General features: G+C 42.1%; 1 long non-coding RNA gene across 6 annotated transcripts in view; it reads left to right on the forward strand.

The window, feature by feature from the left end:
* The window catches only part of LOC123503090, a 14,636-nt gene extending 9,894 nt beyond the window's left edge, over positions 1–4,742 (forward strand). For 3 of the 6 annotated variants that reach the window (XR_006674321.1, XR_006674319.1, XR_006674324.1), the window contains 2 exons: positions 891–1,117; positions 4,696–4,742. This is a non-coding gene — a long non-coding RNA (uncharacterized LOC123503090). The remainder of the gene's footprint in view (positions 1–890; positions 1,118–4,695) is intronic. The other 3 variants (XR_006674320.1, XR_006674322.1, XR_006674323.1) reach the window with 1 other exon arrangement.
* Positions 4,743–22,454: the final 17,712 nt, after the last annotated feature.

Consider the following 22,454-nt stretch of genomic DNA (forward strand, 5'->3'; position numbering starts at 1 on the left):
GTAGTAGTAGTAGTAGTAGTAGTAGTAGTAGTAGTAGTAGTAGTAGTAGATGTGGTAGACGTGATGTGCATTTGGGGATGGTGGTGAGTGGTGGTGATAAAGATAGGAGGAAGAGGAAGTGATGATGACTCTGGGTGGTGATGGAAGGTTAGGAACAGTGATAAGGGTGGTGGTGAGTGATGCTAGAGAGGAAAGAAATTATAGTTAGTGGTGTTGATTAGGGATAAACACTAAGATGGTGGTTGATGGTGGTGTTAGTGGTGGTGGTGGTGGTGGTGGTGATGTTAGTTGTAAGAGGAAGGGGTGGTGGAGTGGTGGTGTTGATGGTGATAGGCGGTCGCTGTCAGTAATTAGATCGAAACACACACACACACACACACACACACACACACACACACACACACACACACAGGACCAATGATTAATATATTTCAACAGTGAACCTTCATGTCAACTCTGAGCGAAGTGATACACCTCCATGTCTGTCTGTCAGTCTGTCTGTCTGTCACTTCACTGCTTCTCCTTCCACGTCACAACATTCATTACTGCCAACAAGTGTTTCAGATGCGCGAATGATGTCTGTTTAATTTTTCCTTTCTCTTTATAGGTTTGAGTAAGTTTGTGATTAAGAATAGTGAGATATTTTGGTTTAGTTCTATCAATGTACACTTATTTCTTTAATGGGTTTGGCGTATTAGTTCTGTTCCTTATGATGGTTAGATAATTTCCTCTTAACTTCATTCTTTTTTGGTGTATTCATATTTTATTGAACATTTAATCGAAAGAATAAATGAAAGTATGTTTAAATCTATTCCTTATTACTGATGTGTCCCCTAAGAATAAAGAATGTGAGTTTTGATTCGAAGCTTCACGTCTTCCCTTCCCTCCAGCAGGCCGGGCAGTGTCGCAGCGTTGCCTCCACGGTGCTGGTGTGGCAGGCGCTGGCGTGGTGGCTTATACGGGACAGTGAGACAAATAAGCCATGAAAGAACGGGGAATCTTGAATTGAAACCTGTGCTGTGCCTTAAATGACCCACCACCCACCCTTCGTCGCCACCACCACCACCACCATCACCATCACCACCTGCCGCCACCACCACCACCTCATCGACATCAGGTACAGTGCTATCCCATCTCTTTCTTTCCTTTGTTTATGCGTGAGCTTTGTAATAGGAGGTTGTACGTGAAAAGTGTTTGATTTTACAACGCAGTGTTTAAAGGTGGCTGTAGAACATGAAGTGATGCCTCAGGATGGCTAGTGATTAGGGAAACATGTGGCAAATACCAGTGGAAAGGCTAACAATGCTAGTAAAAGATTGGTGGTTTTAAGGGTGTATTCATGGTTCTAGTGAAAGTATAGTGGGACTTTTCAAGGTTGTTTTAATTACAATAGTGATAATTTATATCATTATCACATATAGTCGTGTCATATGGTTTTGAAGACTGACAGTAGATATTGAAACGGGGAAAAAAACTGAACTGTACAATTTGCAGTTTTTACCAATTGATAGTGAAGTGCAAAGTTTCATAGTGAGGTTCAAGTGCTTCATAATGAGGTTCAAGTGTTTCATAGCTTGGTTCAGTGTTCATAATGAGGTTCAGTGTTTCATAGTGAGATTAAGTGTTTCATAATAAGGTTCAAGTGTTTCATAGTTTGGCTCATAATGAGGTTCAGTGTTTCAGAATAAGAGTAGTAATCTTTCCTGGCAACCGAACTGCAATGAAAATGTCTTATTGTTGCCAAGTAAACAAGGAACGCTGTATTTGTAATTGTATGAAGCCCTCGACGACCTGATCACCGGATGAGAGTAACAAATCCGTGTGCGAGGGACGAGATAGCGCGCTGTGTACACTCTCAATACATCCTTAGTGGCGTGAGAACCGTCAACACTTAACGAGCGATTCTCTTGTTAAGTAGTTTTCCTCCCTCCTCCCCAGCCATCACCCTCTCTCTCTCTCTCTCTCTCTCTCTCTCTCATGGGTGTTCTGCCGTGTGTGTGTGTTTATTTTTTGCTTCCCATCTCTCTCTCTCTCTCTTTCTCTCTCTCTCTGTCTGTCTGCCATGTATCATTCCTGTCTCGTCCTCAACTACCACCACCACTTCCTTCCTTTCCTTCCTTTCTGCCATTGCCCCCGTTACCTCCAGCTCCTCCTCCTCCTCCTCCTCCTCCTCTTGGTCCTTCCCTTGATAAACTGCCTCCCTCTAACTCTTCTTTATCTTGCCCCTGACTCCCCTTTGCCCTTATCTTCATTTATGGCGACATTACTCACACTTTAAAAACCCGCTTATTCAAAAGTTTAATGTGAAATCGATCTTAAAATTGCCATACTGATAGGACTTGGCTGTGCTGCGACTCTCTCTCTCTCTCTCTCTCTCTCTCTCTCTCTCTCTCTCTCTCTCTCTCTCTCCATGACATCAATGAAGGGGGGAGAGAACTGGAGGAGGAGGAGGAGGAGGAGGAGGAGGAGGAGGAGGAGGAGGAGGAGAAGAAGTTGACATTGTCAGTTTTGCACGATTCTCTCTCTCTCTCTCTCTCTCTCTCTCTCTCTCTCTCTCTCTCTCTCTCTCTCTCTCTCTCTCTTATACCCGAGTTCGTGGCTTTTTCTTCAAGGTTTTCAATTTTTCTTTAACTTTTTTGTTTAATTTACACGCGTCTATTTCAAGAATTTTCAGTTAAATATTTTCTTTATATTTTCTTTAATTCACTTTCTTTGATATTCTTTGTTGTTCTGCCTTTCCCTTATTATTCTTTCTTTCTACAGTTAGATTGTTAAATATTTCTCTCTCTCTCTCTCTCTCTCTCTCTCTCTCTCTCTCTCTCTCTCTCCCATCAACCCACTCCCTCTCCCACTGCTATCGCCTTCCGACCCTTCCCTCTTCCTCTCCCTCTTGTCACCACCCTCCTTTCCTTCCTCCCCCTCATGTCACCCCCTCCCCTCGTTCCTCCCTCCCTTTCCTCCTCCCTCCTAAGTAATCTACCCCCTAATCGCGCATCTAGTGGCTGAATTTTCCAAATGTTTAGCGAAGATAATGTAATTTATGCCCGTGTTATCAGGTTTGAGATCACCGCAGGGAAGGAGCGAAGGGAGGGGAGCTGGTGAGAAAGGGGAAATAAAGGAGAATGGAGGAGAGAAGGAAGTGAGGGAAAGGGGGAAAGGGGAAAAGGAAAAACAGGGAGATATGGAGATGGGGAAATGAGTAAGAGAGAGAGAGAGAGAGAGAGAGAGAGAGAGAGAGAGAGAGAGAGAGAGAGAGAGAGATGAAATCGTACGAAATTTTGACAATGACAACTTTTCTTCCTCCTCCTCCTCCTCCTCCTCCTCCTCCTCCTCCTCCTCCTCCTCCTCCTCTCTCTCTCTCTCTCTCTCTCTCTCTCTCTCTCTCTCTCTCTCTCTCTCTCTCTCTCTCTCTCTCCTCCTCTCTCCTCTCCTCCTCCTCTTCCTCTTTCTCCTCCTCTTCTTCCTCTTCCTCCTCCTTCTATCTCTTCCTCTCTCCTCCTCTCCTCCTCCTCCTCCTCCTCCTCCTCCTCCTCCTCCTCCTCCTCCTCCTCCTCCTCCTCCTCCTCCTCCTCCTCCTCCTCCTCCTCCTCCCTCCTCCTCCTCCTCCTCCTCCTCCTCCTCCAGTTCTGTCTCCCTTCGCTGATGGTATCTACAGAGAGAGAGAGAGAGAGAGAGAGAGAGAGAGAGAGAGAGAGAGAGAGAGAGAGAGAGAGAGAGAGAGAGAGAGTATAGATATATTTTGTTAATGAGACTAATCAGTAAGTGTGGAAGAACATGAAAACAGAAGAATGGCGACAAATTTTCACGCGTACAACAAAAAGAAAAAGGAAAAAGAAGATTATTGGAGTGATAGTTTAGTTGAATGTAAATAAAGAAAAGAGAAAGAAAAATAAGTCTTGAAAGGAAGTCCAGTTAAAGAAGAAAAAAAAAGTAAATAAAATAAGGAAGTATGCAGAAATAAAAAAAAAAAAAATAAGAAAAGGAGTGGAAATGAGAAGGGAAAAATAAGTATAAAGAGGAAAAACAAGTAGAGAGAGAGAGAGAGAGAGAGAGAGAGAGAGAGAGAGAGAGAGAGAGAGAGAGAGAGAGAGAGGTGAAGGGAAACCTTTTATAAAACTCTCAGATTGGATGGAGGTTGTGATTGGGTGGCAAATTGCTTAGTTATTGAAGAGAAGACGAGAAGAGAGGGAGAGATAATAGGAACTTGGGGGAAGGAAGGGAGAGAGAGAGAGAGAGAGAGAGAGAGAGAGAGAGAGAGAGAGAGAGAGAGAGAGAGAGAGAGAGAACAGATAAACAATAACGTTAGTGGATATGGAATGTGATGATGAAGAAGGGAGAAAAGAGAAGGATAAAGAGGAGGAAGAGGAAGAGGAAGAGGAAGGAGGAGGAGGAGGAGGATACATAGAAGAAAGGAAAAGGAGAAAGTGAGGAAAATTGTGTGTATGAGAGAAGGTGAATGAGAGGTGTATAATTATGTGTAGGAATGAGAATATTGATACGGAATATACTGAAAGATATACAGGTGAAGATGTCTCAAGGTGATCACTAATGGCGTACAATATTGTCTTGTATTATCATTATTATTATTATTATTATTATTATTATTATTATTATTATTATTATTATTATTATTATTATTATTATTATTACTTTTATCATTCACTTGTTATTGTTATTATTATTATTTTTATTCAGATCACCGCTACTACTGCGACTTCTACTACCACTACCACCACCGCCACCACAACTACCACCACCACCACCACTACCACTACCACTACCACTACCGCCACCAGAACTACCACCACCACCACCACAACCACCACCACCACAACTACCACCACCACCACCACCACCACCACCACCACCACCACCACCACCACCACCACCACCACCACCACCACCATTACTACTACTACTACTGTCTTTGGATATTAATAAAAGATAATTTCTAGATATGTTTTACTACTTTATGAGAAGAAACCAACATAGAGGCGTGCGTGCGTGCCTGTGTGTGAGCTTGTGAGTACGTTTATGTGCGTGTATATACGTGGGAAGCCGCTGGAGGCACGTGGTGAGCGCACAGGAGAGGCATCAGAGGTAAACACACACACACACACACACACACACACACACACACACAGACAGACAGACAGAGCGGGCGTGTGGCGCGTGGCTGGCGATCGAGGGGCAGCGTGGAGGCGAGTGCGACACGTGCCAATCAAGGGATGTGGGATTAGGGAAGATTGTGCAGTGATTGGCGTCCGGGAACTGTGCAGCGCTTGTGTGGAGCCGCCTTATCGCCTCCGCCACACCTTCCTGTCTGACACTTGGCGGGGGAGAGAGAAAGGGGGTGAGAGAAAGGGAGAATGAGTGATAAGGAAGGAGGGAGAGGTATGAAGATAGTGAAGGATAGAGAAGGATGGGGAGGGAGATAGGTAAAGAAAGAAGGAATGGATAGAATGGGGAAAAGAATGGAAGGAAGGATAGATGGATGGAAAGAGAGAGAGAGAGAGAGGGAGAGGAATGGAAAAGGATGTTTGTGTTAGGGAAGGTGGAATGACGTGTTTGAAAAGATTAAGGAAACAAGTCAGAAGTGGAGGGAAAATGTGGAAAGCTCCATGGAGGGAAAGCGGAGAGAAGGGAAGGGAAGGGAGGAAAGAGAAAGAGAGGTAGGAGGGATATGAAAGAAGTGGAGGAATAATTTTAAGGAGAAACAAAAGTCGTGGAGGAAAAGTTTGGGATGGTGGAGGAAAGGAAGAGGTGAAGGGAAGAGGAAGTAATGGAGGGGAAGGAGGATGGTAGGGTAGAGGAAGAGGTAGGGATGGGTGGGAGGGGTTAGTGGGTAGATGGGTGGTGTGGGAGAGGGGCATGGGAGAGGGAGGGAGTGTGGGCTGCCTGACCCCAGCTGTCTGCCTCTCTCTCTCTCCCAGGACTCATCGACTTATATATTGATCTTGGAAACTGTGACCTTAAACCCGCGATTCTCTCTCTCTCTCTCTCTCTCTCTCTCTCTCTCTCTCACTGATCTAGTTATTTTTCCAACTTTATTTTTTAATTGCCTCGTGATTTTTTACGATTCATAAGTTTGATCTTTTTTCAGTAAGCATCGCGTTTTTCCTTCCTTTATTTACCAAATCTCTCATTCAGTTCGGAAACTTTGGTCTAATTGGTGTGCTTTTTTCTTCTTTTTCTTCTTTTTTTCCAGAAACGCGCGTCTCTTTCATGCCGGAGTAAATTATTTGCACTCTTAGATTCCTGATACAGCAGCGGTAGTAGTAGTAGTAGTAGTAGTAGTAGTAGTAGTTAAAGTAGTAGTAGTAGCAGTAGTAGTTGTAGCTGTAGTAGAAGTAGTAGTAGTAGTAGCAGCAGAAGTAGTAGTGGTGGTGGTAAATAGTGGTAGTGGTGGTGGTGGTGGGTGGTAGTGGTGGTGGTGGTGGTGGTGCAGGTGTAGCAGTGGTGGTAGCAGTGAGTGGTGAGCAGCAGCAGTGGTGGTGGTAGCAGTAGTGGTGCAGCAGTGGTGGTTGTAGTGGTGGTAGTTTGTAGTGGTAGTGGTAGTAGTGGTAGTGGTAGTGGTAGTGGTGGTGGTGGTAGTAGTAGTAGTAGTAGTAGTAGTAGTAGTAGTAGTAGTAGTAGTAGTAGTAGTAGTAGTAGTAGTAGTAGTAGGTGTAGTAGTAGTAGGTGAAGTAGTAGTAGTAGTCATGATGGTAAGGATAGCAGTAGTAGTCGTGCTGTTCTTTCTTGTTCTTGTTCTTATTCTTTTCTTCTTTTTCTTTTCTTCTTTTCTTTTCTTTTCTTTTCTTCTTCTTCTTCTTCTTCTTCTTCTTCTTCTTCTTCTTCTTCTTCTTCTTCTTCTTCTTCTTCGTCTTCGTCTTCGTCTTCGTCTTCGTCTTCGTCTTCTTCTTCTTCTTCTTCTTCTTCTTCTTCATCTTCATCTTCATCTTCATCTTCATCTTCATCTTCATCTTCATCTTCATCTTCATCTTCATCTTCATCTTCTTCTTCTTCTTCTTTCTTCTCTCTCTACTTCTTCTTCTTCTCTCTACTTCTTCTTCTTCTCTCTACTTCTTCTTCTTCTACTTCTTCTTCTTCTACTTCTACTTCTTCTCTCTACTTCTTCTTCTTCTTCTTCTTCTTTTCTTCTTCTACTTCTACTTCTACTTCTTCTTCTTCTTCTTGTCAACATTGTTATTATTATTATTATTATTATTATTATTATTATTATTATTATTATTATTATTATTATTATCATTATTACATCATCATCGTTATATTGAAAACAAAATGAAAGAAAAAACAAACAAAATCTGAAGAGAATGGGACGAATAGGTCGAAGTTGAGGAGGAGGAGGAGGAGGAGGAGAAGAAGGAGGAGGAAGATGAAGATGAAGAGGAGGAGGAAAACGGAAAGCGAACTCATGTATGTATATGTAGCATGTATATATGTATACAAGAACGCGTGTGTATCTGAAAAGGCCACTCTCCTCCTCCTCCTCCTCCTCCTCCTCCTCCTCCTCCTCCTCCTCCTCCTCCTCCTCCTCCTCCCTTTCTCTTGTCTCTTCTTCCACCGTCGCTGCCGCCACACCGCCACCCTCCTACCACAAGTCTGGCGGAAGAATTGTTTTAAAAGCGGAGCAGCGCAGCGTGAGGTGATGGCTGGACAAGTGCTGGCGGTCGCTGGTGGTGGTGATGGTGACAAGGACAGCTGCTTCTGCTCCTGTAGGGGGGTGGGGAGAGTGGCGGGGGTGTTTAAGTAAGGGAGAGGCACGTGGTGGGGGAGGGAGAAGAAAGGGAGAAAGAGAGCGTCTGGGAATGGAAGAGAAGGGAAGGGTAGGGTGAGGGAGGATTCGGTGGAGAGGGATGAGAGAGAGAGAGAGAGAGAGAGAGAGAGAGAGAGAGAGAGAGAGAGAGAGAGAGCTCTAGTTTAGGCCGACCTACTCATCGCGGAAAAACATTATACCAAGAAAATGAATATGCAAATCATCAATCTTTATGCAAATTGTGATATGAATCAAATTTTCCCGTCGCTGGGTTTGTGTAACCTCAAAAAATAAGGCTCCCTATTTTTCCCCTCAGCCAAAAATGGGATCCCTTCTACTTTCTATTCCCCTTCAGAAATAGGACCCTTTCCTTCCCTGCATAAAGAAAGGTGATCTTACTCCAATGTTTCCTTTAAAATTAGAACATTTCTTCTTTCTCCTCTGGTTTATATTGCCTCTCAGAAATTGAACCTTTTCCTTCCCTTCTTAAAAAATTTTCTTATTCTATTTTTTTTCTTTAGAGTTAGACCATTTCTACTTTCTCTACTTGATACTTCCTCTCTAAAATCGAACCTTTTTTTTCCCCTCATGAAGGAAACATTCTTATTCCATTTTCCCTTCACAATATGACCAACTCTGCTTTCTGCTCTAATTTCTGTTTCCTCCAAAAATAGGTAGGAACTCTTTTTCCTTGTAAAAAAAAAAAAAAAAAAATAGGGCCTCCTTCTCTATTTTCCCCTCAACAGGACCATTAATCATCTCTACTTTCTATTCCTCCAGAAGATATCACTTTTTTCACTTTAGTCCACCAAAAAATGCGGCCTCTTTCCCCTCAAAATAGGACCATTGCTTTCCTATCTATTTTCTGATCCCATAAACAAATATTACTTTTTCTTCAACCAAGCAAAAAATGTGTCCTATTTTCCTCTTAAGATAAGCCTTGTCTTCTGTGCTTTCTTGATTACCTTTTTCTTATTTCCTTTTCGTTTCTTTTCATGTCTATTCCTATTCTTTCACTTATCCCCTTGCGTTTCTTTTCATGTCCATTCCTATTTTTTCACTCTTTTCCCCTTTCGTTTCTTTTCATGTCTATATCTATTTTTTCACTCTCCTCTTGCGTCGTTTCTTTCCCGTCTACACCTATTCTTTCATTCTTTTCCCTATGTCTTCCCTTCCTCTCCCGTTTCCTCTTCTCAAAGCTTCGTTCCTTCTCAGTCCCTCTAATATAATACTGTTATGGAGCAGTCAACTTATAAAATCTATACATTTAATAATAAGCAAGAGTGATTTATTATTATTTCCTGAAGTATAAAGCCGAATATGAAAATGTTGCCACTTATTTTCACTTTTATTTACGAATTTGAGGGAAAGAAATGACTTATTGATGTATATGTGGAGTGTTTTATGTTTCCATTTTCTACGAACGAAAAATAAAAGTTGTAAAAAGGAAAGGAAATGATTGTATGATGAGAGAGAGAGAGAGAGAGAGAGAGAGAGAGAGAGAGAGAGAGAGAGAGAGAGAGACCTACAGGATGACAAGGAAGAGACAAAGAGGGAAGAGGAAGAGAGAGAGAGAGAGAGGTCAGGACGGAGTAGAGGGAAGGGGAAGGAGTGTTAATCGGTGTCCCAGTGAGGTAATCCCCTCACAAAACCCCTCACGTGACCTGACTTAGTGAGGGGAAAGGTTGAAGGGAGGATGTAAGGGTCGGAGGACTAAGGAGGGAAGGAGGGAAAGGAGCTCTGAGGGAGGAAAGAAAGGGGAACTGAGACAAGCTAAAGTGAGAGAAAAGAAATGGATAAGGCTGATTGTGAGGGGAAGAGGAGTAAGTGGAGGAGGAGTATGAAGGAAATGAGGGAAAAGAAGGGGAGACAATAGAGAAAGGTGAAAAGAAGAGTCTAAGGGGAAATATCCGGGATTATGAAGGGAAAATGATAAAATGAAGCTGAAGAAAATTTGAGGGGAAAGACTGAGGGATAGGATGTAACACGACAAAAGAATGCAAGAATCAGGATTATGAGGGGAAAAGCTTAAAGGAAATGGAAAACTAGTAAGGGAAATATACAAGCAGCAATGTTCTGAGGGGAAATTCAATGGAAAATAAATGTGAAAGGAAAAAAGATTGTAAAGTGAGAGGATGTGTGGGGAAGAATTCTGAGGGGAGTGGGTGTGAGGGGAATAGTGGTAGAGGGAAACTGAGGAAAATAAGTAAAGGGAAAGAGTATGAGGGAAATTGAAGAGCTTAGAGTAGAGGCCTTGAATAAAGGAGGAGGAACAGGAGGAAGAAGGGAGGGAAAGTGAGAGGAAGGATAGGATTGCAAGGTATTATGAGGGAAAAGGAGAGGGGAAGGTGATAAAAGTGAGCCACATGATCAGATTAAACAAATAAAAGAGAGTGTCAAGACGAAGAAAAGGAAGAAAAATGCGCCAAATGAATAACACGAGGAGGAGGATGGTGGTGGTGGTGGTGGTGGTGGTGGTGGTGGTGGTGGTGGTGGTGGTCAGGGAAAAGGACCAGGTGCCTCTGACAACCACCTTGACCACCACCACCACCACCACCACCACCATGACGCAACTCAAGTCAATATTCCTACTCTTTCTCTTTTCCTTCTTTTCCATTTTCTCTTTTCTCTTTTCTTTTTCTTCTATCATTAATTTTCATATTAATGTGTGTGTGTGTGTGTGTGTGTGTGTGTGTGTGTGTGTGTGTGTGTTGACAAATACGTGCCGTCGTGGTGGTGGTGGTGGTGGTGGTGATGGTGGTTGTGGTTGTGGTTGTGATGGTGGTGGTACTTGGATTTTAGGTTGTTTACTAATTTGCTTAATAGTTTTATTGTCCTCATTCTTCTTCTTTTCTTTTTATTGTTTTCTTGTAATACTTTCTTTTTTCTCCCTTTACATAAATTCATTTTCCTTTTTCTTTCTTTTCTTTTCACTTCCTCCTTTTCCTAATTATTCTTTCTTCTTTTTTTTCTATCATTGTCAATTTTTCACTTAATTACTTCAAAGATATTTCAATGTAACTTTATATTTTTCTGTTTCTGTTGCTTTCCTTCCCTTTTCTGTATTCAAACGTGTGTGTGTGTGTGTGTGTGTGTGTGTGTGTGTGTGTGTGTGTGTGTGTGTGTGTGTGTGTGTGCGGATGTGGGTGACCAGCTTACACACACGAAGACAAAAGAAAATAGGTTGTAGCGTGTGCCTCTGTATTCTGCTCTCCCCCCCCACCCTTCTCTCTCTCTCTCTCTCTCTCTCTCTCTCTCTCTCTCTCTCTCTCTCTCTCTCTCTTTCTATTTTTCCCTTCCTCATCTCGTTTACTTGTATCACTCACACACACACACACACACACACACACACACACACACACACACACACACACACACAGAGAGAGAGAGAGAGAGAGAGAGAGAGAGAGAGAGAGAGAGAGAGAGAGAGAGAGAGAGAGAGAGAGAGAGAGAGAGAGAGAGAGAGAGAGAGAGCTGCATATATAAACAGCAGACCTTCTTCCTCTCTGGACAAAGTAAAGAAAGAAAGTTTTCTCATCCCAGAAACTCTACTGAAACGAGAGAGAGAGAGAGAGAGAGAGAGAGAGAGAGAGAGAGAGAGAGAGAGAGAGTGGTCAGTAGTGGAGACAAAAGGAGGCAGCTGGACTCTCCCGCCGAAGACAATGGAGAAGGGAGTCTTGTTCCTGCGTCCTCTGCCGCCATGTTGGTTTCCCGGGAGGAGGAGGAGGAGGAGGAGGAGGAGGAGGAGGAGGAGGTGGTGGTGGTGGTGGTGGTGATGGTGGTGGCGGTAGTAAATGAAAGAAAGAAAATGTAAAGAAAAAGAAAATGAAAAGGAAGCAAATGAAGAGGAGGAGGAGGAGGAGGAGGAGGTGGTGGTGGTGGTGGTGGTGGTGGTATATAGTGGCGATGGTAAAGGAAAGAAAGGAAATAAAAAGGGAAAAAAATGAAAAAGAAACGGAGGAGGAGGAGGAGGAGGAGGAGGAGGAGGAGGAGTTGGCAAAGTATTCGTTTCTATCTTGTTACTATTTTTTCTCTCACACAAAAGTAGGTTTTCTTATCGGTTCTGGAGAGAGAGAGAGAGAGAGAGAGAGAGAGAGAGAGAGAGAGAGAGAGAGAGAAGAGTGTGGTTAAAAAATCGATGTTCACCATATGAGAAGTTAATTGTGATTGGCAGGAGGAGGAAGAGGAAGAGGGAGAGAGAGGAAAGAGGAGGAGGAGGAGGAGGAGGAGGAGGAGGAGGAGGAGGAGGAGGAGGAGGAAGTAATGGTGATCCTAGCCACTTACAACACCCTCGAGTGGTGTTGACTAAATACCCACACAACACCAGCTCCTCCTCCCCTCTTTCCCCTCATTCCCTCTCATCTTTCCACTCTCCTTGTCCTCTCCTCGCCTCTTCCTTTACGCTCATGTCTTTTGTTCTGCCTCTCTCTCTCTCTCTCTCTCTCTCTCTCTCTCTCTCTCTCTCTCTCTCTACCTTCCTTTTCGTTTCTATTATCTATTTTCTCTTTTCTTTACTCTTTTTCTCCTTTCTTTATTAGTTCTCCTTTTCCTTTCTCCTTTTCTCATTTTTCCACTTCTCTTCTTCTTTATCTAAATCTCACACTTATTTTTCTATTCCATTTCTTTTATTTCTCTTTTACATCTTCCTCTTTTTCCTTCTGCTTTACTTGTCCTCTTTTCTTTTCTCTTTCTTTCTCTCTTCTCTCTACTGTTTTTCATGTCCATATACTTGACTTTATTGTCTTCTTTTCCTTTTCTTTTATTTCTTCTATCTACTTTACTTTCTCTCTATATTCTTTTTTCTCTCTATTTTATTTCCTTCTTTTCTTTTCTCTCTTCCTTTTACTCCTTTCTTCATGTTTCTTTATTTCTTTTTTATTCATATATCACTTCATCCTATATCTACAGTAGGTTGTCGCCCTTGGAAGTCATAGGACACTCTCTTAGCTTCTTCTTGACCTGACGTTCCTATCACTGTTGTTCATCGATCGTGTGTGTGTGTGTGTGTGTGTGTGTGTGTGTGTGTGTGTGTGTGTGTGTGATTCAGTCAGTTGTTGCACTCTTTTCCTTTCTATAAGTTTTCATTCTTTTATCCTTGTCTCTCTCTCTCTCTCTCTCTCTCTCTCTCTCTCTCTCTCTCTCTCTCTCTCTCTCTCTCTCTCATCTCTCTCTCTCTCTCTCTCTCTCTCTCTCTCTCTCTCTCTCTCTCTCTCTCTCTCTCTCTCTCTCTCTCTCTCTCTCTCTCTCTCTCTCTCTCTCTCTCTCTCTCTCTCTCTCTCTCTCTCTCTCTCTCTCTCTCTCTCTCTCTCTCTCTCTCTCTCTCTCTCTCTCTCTCTCTCTCTCTCTCTCTCTCTCTCTCTCTCTCTCTCTCTCTCTCTCTCTCTCTCTCTCTCCTTCCATCACTCCTTCTATTCGAAAATTATGTCTGTTGTTGATGAAGAAACACACACACACACACACACACACACACACACACACACACACACACACACACACACACACACACACACACACACACACACACACACACACAACGCTTTGAGACACTAACAAGAAAAATTTCGTTCCTCATTTGCCTTCTAAACAGATTAAGGTGAGGGAAAGAGGGAAAACAAAAGACAGGTGATCAAACAACAAACAATTAAGTGTGAGGGAATGAGAGATTAATTACCTGGCCTCCCTTTCCTCAACCCCTCTCTCTCTCTCTCTCTCTTTAGTTTGTTTTTCTGTATTACAATTTTCTTTCTCATTTTCTTCAGTTCGTCTTTGCTGTCTTCCTAGTTTCCTCATTTCTTAGTTTCTTTTTTTCTCCGTTTTTATTCTCCGTATGTCTCTTCTCTTCTCTTCTCTCTCTCATCCATTCCTTTTCACTTATGTTTTAATTTTTTCCTCTTATTTCTCAATATCTCTGCTTTTCTTTCTTGCTTCCTCTCAATTCTTCTTATCCTATTTCTCTTTCAATTTATCTTTTATCGTTTGTTCATCCTCTCATTTCTTCACCTTCCTTATCATTCCTCACTTATTTAATCTGTTTTTCCTTTTCTCTATTATCCATTCGCTTTCTCTCTTTCCCATTTATCATTACTTTTCACCATTGCTCCATCACCTTCCATTTCCCCTTTTTATCATTTATCCATTTCTTTCATCCCATCACTTTCATTTTCCCATTATTTCTCCATTTCATTATTTCTTCATTCTTTCCCCATTTCTTCAATTTCCCATCACCTTTTTATCCTCCCTATTCCTCTTCCTCTCATCCCTTTTCTTATCATACCCACCAGTTCTCCCTTCTTCCCATTCCCTTCACCTTCACCATCCTTCCCTCCACTTCATCTTCCCCATTTCCCCACCCCCATTCCTGATCCTCCCATCCCCCATCTTCCCCCCCCTCCCCATCCATCAGTAGTCTGTGATTGGTGCGGAAGTGTCACGTGACCAGCCAGTGATGACGTGTCTTTGCGTGATGGATGACTCTGACTCACTCATCACTCACCACTCACCGAAACATGGCTGCTCTCTCTCTCTCTCTCTCTCTCTCTCTCTCTCTCTCTCTCTCTCTCTCTCTCTCTCTCTGTCTGTTTTGTCTTGCTTTTATTTATTTTTCTTTCGTTTTTTCTTGGTAATTTTTTTTCGATTAAATTCTGGATTCTGATTTTTTATTTGTGTATTTTCTATTTTTTTTATTAGATATTTTTTGAAGTTGATTTGTTATCGGTGAATTGCGTGACCTGACATCTATTCTTAAAATGTGTGTATGTGTGTGTGTGAGAGAGAGAGAGAGAGAGAGAGAGAGAGAGAGAGAGAGAGAGAGAGAGAGAGAGAATTATGATGGGGCGATGACAATGTCGAGACTAATTTGAATATGATGAGGCTTGCGTGTGTGTTTTTGATGCCTCCTCCTCCTCCTCCTCCTCCTCCTCCAGCACCCTCAAAAAAGGCCTCTCACCACCGGGTTCCCACGAGTGTTGTTGTTGACACACACTCCTGCCGCTGAGGGGAGATAATGAGGACTTAAGGACCTCGGCGGGGACTCCTTATCTCCTCCCACGGACTCGATCCCTCACCAGAAAGCCGGACTTGTGACGTAATTACTGGTATGTTTTGAGTGGCTCTGTTCTCTCACCAGGAGTGTTTCAAAGCCCACCTGTGATTTGCCGGGTTCTCATTGATTGTCTATACTGCTAATGCTCAATGTGTACTCGTCAAAACCCTCTGGTAACATTGCAACTCTTTTAACAATCTATCATAACAGCTTTCTATTACTAGGGTCATGAAAGCCTCCAAGAGAATCCCTGTAAGTTTTTGAAATGGGCTGCCGTGGTACAGTGGAACCATGCGCGCTTTGGGGTCCGAGGGGTCTTCAAGCGCACGGGTTCGAATGATGTCCACGGTCCGAGTGTAGGTTGGGCTTCCTCACTCAGGGCAACGGTTTCCTAGCGGGTGGGGTTTGAGATAGGAGGTACCACAAAAAGTATCTCCTTTAGCTCAGAAATTCCCGTGAAAAGTCCACATGGTATAAATAAAAAATCTTGTTAAACTATTAGTGCAATGACGGAAGCGTTCTTAACCCTTTCAATACTGGGATACATTTTTACCTGGAGGTTTGTGTACGATTAGACCATTTTATTGGCATTAGGCAGGCTCTATGGAGGTCAGAAGATTAATGGCCAGTCTTCACTATTTTAATCCCTACACAAGTTTCTGAGGATGTATATAATCAGCAAAAGGTAAGCAGAATGAATATGGAAACGCGTCATGGTACTCAAGGGACTACAGACTCCAATAACTTTAGTGCATTCTAATAAACTATTAATGTAATCAAGGAAGCATCTTTGAAAATACCAATAACCTCCACTAGAATATGTTAATTTGTGTCAGTTCAATTATGAAAACAATCTAGAATCATTTGAACTTTCAATGGAACTTACTGTTTTGGTTGGAATAGAGACAAAAGAAGTATCCCCTTTAGCCCGTAAATTCCCGTGAAAACCCCACATGGTATAAAAAAAAAAGAAGAGAAAAGACAAATCAGATGCCTTTTTTTTTTTTGTGCCAGAAACAAATTTAAGAATGTTTGCTACAAAAATTTGTATCTTAAATGTTACATGTATTAGAGGAAAAAATATGTGGAAGGGAAAGGATCGTTGAGTCACTGGTAGGATGCTGGAAAGACTCTCTTAGTCACACGTGAAGCGAGTCACAGGAAATAATTCTGACTCAAATGATTCTGAGTCACATCATCCTTGAAAAACTGGATTAGATTTGTCATGTTTTATTTTATTGATTCTCTCTCTCTCTCTCTCTCTCTCTCTCTCTCTCTCTCTCTCTCTCTCTCTCTCTACCCTTTCATTGCCTCCTCACCCTTCTAGTTTGCTTTTCCTCCCTCTCCTTTTCGTCTTCATCGTTTCCTTCCCGCCTTTCTTGCCTTCTCTCGCTGGCCTTCCCTCGCGTCTCCCTTCGTCACTCCCTCTGGTGGTGGTGGTGGTGGTGGTGGTAGTGGTGGTAGTTCCGTCTATTTTCTGTATGTCCTGTCTACAGTTACGGGTGGTTGGTTACTTACTGATCCGGTTATTCTCTCTCTCTCTCTCTCTCTCTCTCTCTCTCTCTCTCTCTCTCTCTCTCTCTCTCTCTCTCTCTCTCTTCTAATTTTAAAGTCTTTTACTATTTTTTTATGAATTCGACGTGATTTTTAAAATTTTTTCTTCGTTTTCTAAATTTTATCTATTCAAAATTTCACGTTGGCTCTGTTTGTCATAATTTTCCTCTTCTCTCTCTCTCTCTCTCTCTCTCTCTCTCTCTCTCTCTCTCTCTCTCTCTCTCTCTCTCTCTCTCTCTCTCTCTCTCTCTCTCTCTCTCTCTCTCTCTCTCTCTCTCTCTCTCTCTCTCTCTCTCTCTCTCTCTCTCTCATATATATTCTTCAACCCTCACATTACATTTCCTTCATCTGTTCAATTTTTTCAGTATTCCCTCTTGGTTTCCTTCCTTCCTTCCTTCCTTCCTTCTCTCTCTTACTGCCTTGTTCCCTCCTTTCGTGTTCCCTTGAGCCTCTCCTCTTCATTTCTTCCCTGTACCTTCTCTTCCATTCCTCTTTCCCCTCATCTCATTCTACTAACGCTCCTGTATTTTCCCCTTACTCCCCTCTTCCTTCCCTCTTATGTTTCCCCTCTCTTTCCTCTCCCACGCTCGGCCTCTCCCCTCTTTCACAACCTTCCGTGTTTTCTTTAATCTTCCTTTCCCTTCCTTTCTCACTTCAATTTAGTTTCTTCAATTATTTTCTATTTTTTTTTCTTTCGTTCGTTCATTTTGCGTTACTTTGTTTTGTTTTTCTAGTTTTTTAATTGTTTCGTTGTTTCTATTTTTGTATTCATGTTACTCAGCCTTCTTCGTTTCTTTCTCCTTTCTTCTTTGTTTCTTCAGTTCTCGTTTTCTTTTGTTTTTCATCACTTATTTCTTTTCATTCTTCTTTTCTTCCTTCTTGCTAATATCTTCGCTTTTATTCCATTTGTTTTCGTCTTTCATTCTTATCTTTGTTTTCCTATTGGCTTTATTTCTTTTGTTTCTTTCTTTCCTTTTTAATTGTCGTATTGCTCTGTTTCTTAAATCTTTATCGTCCTCCTTATCTCCCGTCTTTCCTAAATCCTCCTCTTATTCTTGATCTTATACCTTCCTCTCTTCCTTCCTTCCTTCCTTCCTTTCCTTCTTCCTTTCTTTCTCCTTATTATCCATCCCTTCATTCATCCTTTCTGTTATTCAATCCTCTTCCTTCCTTCCTTCCTTCCTTCCTTATTTATCTAACACTCTTCCTTTTACCTACTGCTACCAATTTCTTCCTTCCCTTCCCATCACCCTCCTATTCCTCCTGCCGATACCTTCTTTGCTCCCTTCCATCCTTCCTTCCCTTCTCCCTTCCCGTCTTCCTCTCATTCCTGTCAATACCTTCCTTGCTCCTTTTCTCTCCCCATCCTCCTCCTCCTCCCCCTGACGCCTTGGTCCTCCCCTCTGGTGGCGGGACCTACCAATCGCCAGCGCCCCGTGAGGTCTAGGACTCAGGGCTTTGATGTACACCTGGGCTAGACTGCCACCTGCCGTGACACCTGATGACCCTGCTGTTACTTCTGCTGTAGCTCCTGTGTGGGTGTGTGTTGGGGTGGATGGGGTGTGTGTGCGTGTGGCAGTGGGTGGGTGTTGTGTGTGTCTTTGTTGTTATTGTTGTTGTTGTTGTGTTACCCTGTGTTGTTGCTATTAATTCGTGGTTTCATGGAGTGTTTATGCTTTTTTTGTTGTGGTTATATTGGTAGTTCTAGATTTTTATGCAAGGTTAAAACAAGTATGGATAATGATTGAATAAAAGCAAAAAGGAAGTCGTAGAGAGAGCACGAGAGGGAGAGGTCAATAGGTAATACAACATTATTTTCTCATTTTTCTGTTCTTAGTGCTCGCGTGTCAACACGAAGGAAAATTTTTATGGTACAGTGAGTGTGAGAGAGAGAGAGAGAGAGAGAGAGAGAGAGAGAGAGAGAGAGAGAGAGAGAGAGAGAGAGAGACTGAGAAAGACTAAGAGAGAGAGAGAGAGAGACATAGACTAAGCAAGAAACATTGGGACGATAGATTGAATTACAAGGAACATGAGTTATAGTACTGGAGAGAGAGAGAGAGAGAGAGAGAGAGAGAGAGAGAGAGAGAGAGAGAGAGAGAGAGAGAGAGAGAGAGAGAGTTAGGGTGGGCGCTACAAGATTCATAGCCAGTAACACACCGTCTCATCCTCTTAAATCACACAGATAAAGATAAAAGATGATGGCCAGCGTGCTTGATCGAGAAAGTAATCCACATCTTCATTGAATATTCACAGGAGAAAATGGGCGAGGGGAGGGCGGTCCGGGAGGGCTTGAAGGGGCTGTGTGACCGTGTCCTCAGATAATAGATTTGCCCATTAGTGGTGCGATTTAGAGAAGAGTGCTTGGGAGAATTATGGCGATGGTGGTCAGTCACACAAGCGTCTCTCTATTGGTAATGGTGAGGTGTGTTTGCCCGGGGCTTGTACGATAACGAATGGCGTGCACGGTGAGATGAGGCGTGATATGGTAGGTAAAGAAAACGAGGTGTAAGTTCCGAAGTGGTTTTGGTGTTATGATGATACACTTGGGGGAAATTGTAGCTGTTTGACATTTGCTTAGAAAACGACAGGTGTTGTGGGTTTAAAGTAAAGAAAACGAGGTGTGAGCTTTTTTTTTTTTTTTTTTTTTTTACGGTAAGGCCTATAGCGCCTGAAGGCACACTTGAAGAGTGTATGGGAAGCGCTGTTCAGCTTCCGCCCATTAGTGGCACAGGCAATTTTATTTATAGTGGTACCCATATTAGGGCCCATATCACCACCCAAGCTCATCTTGAGTGTAACCACATAGAACCTGGGTATCATGGTGACATGTAGGTAACTTTAAACCACTCGACAAATGGCAAAGTGTTTTAAGGCTTTACGTGGTGGACGTCTGCACGCGTGGACGTCTGCCCGATCCCACGCTCACCACCTTATCCACTACGCCACCGCATGGAGCGATTTTGATGTTAAGAAATGTAGATGTCAAATTAGAAGAGTATCTGTTTGGCATTTGCTTAGAAAACGGAACTTGTGTAGAATAAAGATGAGGCGTGGTATGTTTAAAGTAAAGAAAACGAGGTGCGAATCCTGTCGTGGTAAGAAATGTTATGAAATGAGATTAGTACCTGTTTCGCATTTACTTATAGAAAACGGAATGTGTACACAAAGAAGATGAGGTGTGATGTGTAGAAGTAAAGAAAGGTAAATATGAAGAGCTCTGGCTGGTAAATATAATACGTCCTTGATTTTTACATGGTAGACTAACAACGTGCGTAACTTATGGAATGTGACGTGCTTGTATAAAGAAAACGAGGTGTGTGAGTAACTGCACCGCCTCGCACTCAAGAAAACGCTGACTTACACCAAATGAAAAGTAAGAACTCGATCGTTTTGCACATGAGTAAATAAAAATGAGTGATGATATGAATTTTGAGAACACATAAATTTGCACCAATCATAACAATTCGCGTTTGACATTACGTGAAAATTACTATACGGGAATGAACAAAAAGAAAAAATGAAAAAAAGAAGCAGGAAAAGTCCATCTAACAAGAAAAACAGAGAAATGCAAATAGCGATGATCCTTGATACTAGTAAATTATATGGGGGAAGAGGAAGCGGTGATGGGGATTGGGAGGGGAGGGGAACATTGGAGAAGGGAATGGGAGGAAGACGCATCATTTATAGCCCGTCACGCAAATCTATAAAGGAGTATTCGTTTGCTGTCCAGGAGGAAGTAACGCCGCGGGAGCCTAACGTAAATGATTGACGGACTAAATGATTAAGTGACTATGAATATAAACGGCCGTAAATGACTCGAGTGATGGAAAAACTGAGTAAAAGCATTCCTAAACTGACCACGAGGTTTAGTTCCTGTGCATAATTCAAGTACGAGACACTGTTGATGGGAGACTTATTGGTACAAATGACAGTGAGTGTTTGTAGAAAACGAGTGACACTGAATACTTCTTGACACAAATGATAATGAATGTTTGTAGGAGTGAATGACGCTAAACACTTCTGGAGGAAAATGGCAGTCAGTTTTTGTAGAAATGAATAACACTGAATACTTCTTGACACAAAGGACAGTGAGTGTTTGTAGGAACTCCCTCCCTGCATCTGTATTTCCGACTTCCTACGACTAGTCTTCTTTTAAGAGGGAGGTATCGAGGCATTTGTTCCTAATTTTGGCTGACGTTTTTCCCTTTGTAGAAAGCCAGTACTCAAGTGGGTCTTTTTTTAATCTTTTCTTTTTTTGCCCTTGGCTGGCTCTCTTCCCTTCATAAAAAAAAAAAAAATGAATGAGACTGAATTCTTCTTGACGCAAATGATAGTGAATGTTCGTAAGAGTGAATGACGCTCAACACTTCTTGACACAAATGACAGTAAATGTTTGTAGAGTGAGTGACACTGAATACTTCTTAACAAATAGCAATAAATACTTGTGGAAGTCAATGCCACTGAACACTTGCGGATATAAATGATAGTGAATTCCTCTTGACATAAATGACAGAATATTTATAGATCAGAATATTTATGGAGACATAATACTGGCGAAATAAGTAAATAATGAATACTTGTAGACATAATACTAGTGAATACATGTAAGTAATGAATAATTGCTGTCATAGGTGGGTGGGTGAGTGGAGAAAATTTTTGTGTTTTTTTTTATGTCGTTAATAGTTCAATATCATCATCATCATCATCATCATCATTATCATTATCATTACCATTATCATCATCATCACCACCACCACCATCACCATCATCTATTAACGAAGAAATGTAATAAATGCACAAAAACTCCCCAGAACTTGCGGTATGTTGGAAAGATGAACAAATTTTGAAATTATACAAAAAAATAACCTTACATATTATTTAAGAACAGTGGCTCGTATTCTGAAACCCTTTGCTCTGTCGTAAGGAGTGTTTCCAAAGGGCACTAAGACCATTAACCTTCATTATGGGGGTAGTTATTTTCAACGGCAGGTTTTCGAATTTATCTTTTTTTTCTTTCTCTTTTTTGTCTGGGTGAGTTATAAAGTAAAAAAAAAAGTATGTATAAAATGAAGGTGGGTTGGTTGGTAGGCTGACGTGGCTCTTCCGTCAATGCCTGCAGTGATGGAGTGCGTGGAGGAGTGTTGGTGCGAATGATGAGGCAGCGATCACGGTGCGGCCCATAAGCTCTGTTAATGAAGAATTACAAATAGCGACTACAAAAAAGAATAAAAATAAAAAGGACTATCGATAAATGATTTAATAGTGGATTAAGTTATTACACGTATTAAATTGATAAATCATGAATAAAGTGCGAAATATCCATGCATCAGATGATCATAAATGGTTGATTATTACTATAAATGACCCTAGAGTAATGACGCCCAAGGAGTGAAGAGGTGGCTGAAGAATCACACATCACCACTACCACCACTTCATGAATATCCGAAACGAAATATCCATGTAGTGAAATAAGTGACTGTGCAACTTTAAATGACTCAAGGGAGAATGTATGGAGTGAATAATGCAACAAGGAGTGAAGAGATGGCTAAAGAACTTCACATATTGAGTAACTTCACGAATATCCCTGAAGACGAAATATCCATGTAGTGAAATAGTGACTCTGATCGACTCTAAATGACTCAAAGGAGAATGTATAGAGTGAATAATGCAACACGAACCCCAGGACTCAATGCATCAATGAGGCAAACTCTAAACAAAGCATTGTGAACTACGAATGACTGTAAATGGCGAAACGTGAACTCTAAATGACTCCAAATGACTCGGTATGTGTTGTGCGCAGATAGATATGAGTTGTGAAATGTTCCCGCCGCCGCCACCGCCACCGCCGCCGCCGCCTCCGCCACCACCGCCGCCACCGCCGCCACCACCACCACCCCCGCCGCCGCCGCCCCGCCACCACGTCCTCGGTAATAACTGAAATTCCTTTGTAATTGAGGCATTAGTATTGTCAGGAGGAGTGCATTAGTGTGGCATTAGTGTGTGTGTGTGTGTGTGTGTGTGTGTGTGTGTGTGTGTGTGTGTGTGTGTGTGTGTGTGTGTGTGTGTATATGTGTGTGTGTGATATACCGGATATAATTT

This window comes from Portunus trituberculatus, chromosome 13, assembly GCF_017591435.1.
Source record: "Portunus trituberculatus isolate SZX2019 chromosome 13, ASM1759143v1, whole genome shotgun sequence".
NCBI classification, from domain to species: Eukaryota; Metazoa; Arthropoda; class Malacostraca; order Decapoda; family Portunidae; genus Portunus; species Portunus trituberculatus.